A 1,643-nucleotide genomic window follows, 5' to 3' on the forward strand; every position below is an offset into this window, starting at 1 on the left:
ATACACTCTGTCAGTATGCCCAATGCTACTTGATGATACTTATTAGGGGGTTTCTATTAACAGACAAGTCAGCTACACTTGTTCCTTTGAGATGGTTGCCGCTGCTGGAAGATTTCGATCGTTGCAGCCAGTTGTCATGGGGTCTGCATTGCTCTGTCATACGTACCACTCATTATGCACCGTGGTAAGGCGTGATGTGACTGACATTGCAGGATGCATGCCACTTCTTGTCTCGTAGATCTACCATAGGTTCCCGTATTTTAGCCCGATGGGATACAACGTCGTCAGGTTCTCACTTGCTTCTAGGTACCTACATATTGTAAATAATTTTTAACTTACCAAGTAGTAGTCATTGAACATGTGTTATGTTATGGAATATAATTAATTAAATTATGTTCATCTATCTTTATTCTGCGTATGTTGGCAGGACTAGAGCAGCAAAGTAGATCGTCATTCTGGTAGGATCCAGAATTTGCGTCATTGCATTGATGCCCTAACATTTGACCAGGTATGACAGTTTGTGGTTTCTATATTTTTTCCATGCATTGGTATATCGTTTCTAATTATGGTACTTTAACCTGATGTGAACAGTTTCGATGTACACCTTACGAGGATCTCCAGCTACATCAGATTGCGTCCGACTAGCTTATGAGTGACGTAAAGATTTATACATCGAGGGCTGTCGTCCCTCTCATCTGCTTTCACTTTGTAGAATTTCATCATGTAGACAGAGTGAAGAGGCAGTTAGGGGGCAGCAGCACATGCTTGCAGATCCAGTGAACGTTGACAACTATCTTTTCAAGACGACGAAGGGAGATGACACTTAGTAACCCCACGTGCACCGTGAATAGTACAATCTATTCAGGGCCGTTACCTATAACTGATAAGCATTTTCGAAAAATTTAAAATATAAATAAGTTATAATTTATTTTATTAATTTGAGCTCCTTATTTTTAAAAATTAATTTATTAAGGTTAATTAAATTAATTTTATGATTATTAAAGTTTAATTTAATTATAATTTATTTTATTAATTTAAACTATTTCTTAAAAATTATTTCATTAGACAAAATTAAATTGATTTTTATCATTATTATTATCATTTGAATTTATTATTATTATTATTATTATTATTATTATTATTATTATTATTATTATTATTAAAATAAAGTTTAGTGAATATTATTAATATCGAGTTCAAAATCTGCTAATATGAGTAAATATCAGTTCTCTTCGGTGAGCTTAGTTTTGCTAATATTTCATCGTATATCTTTTATCATTATGTTACTAATGTTATTTATATTAGTAATTCATACATATTTATTCCAATATATATTATTACTTATGTTTTAATATATTCAGCTTTCATAGTTATCTGTTCAATATATTTATAACTTGAACCGCTGACTCAGCAGTTTAGAACCTTGACACATGGTCACTTAGTGACACTTGCCCCTTTTAATCAAACACATTATCACCATCATAAATCCTCTCTTGATCACCGAAAATCACAAAAAAAAAGAAAAAGTGAGCCGTGACTGATAGAGAATGAGAACCCCCATGACTGAAAACCTTCGACTCTTGATTTTTTGGAGATCCATAACTCCAATAAAAAATCTAATCCCATTAAAGTATTCGTATCTT

This window comes from Arachis duranensis, chromosome 7, assembly GCF_000817695.3.
Source record: "Arachis duranensis cultivar V14167 chromosome 7, aradu.V14167.gnm2.J7QH, whole genome shotgun sequence".
Lineage (NCBI taxonomy): Eukaryota > Viridiplantae > Streptophyta > Magnoliopsida > Fabales > Fabaceae > Arachis > Arachis duranensis.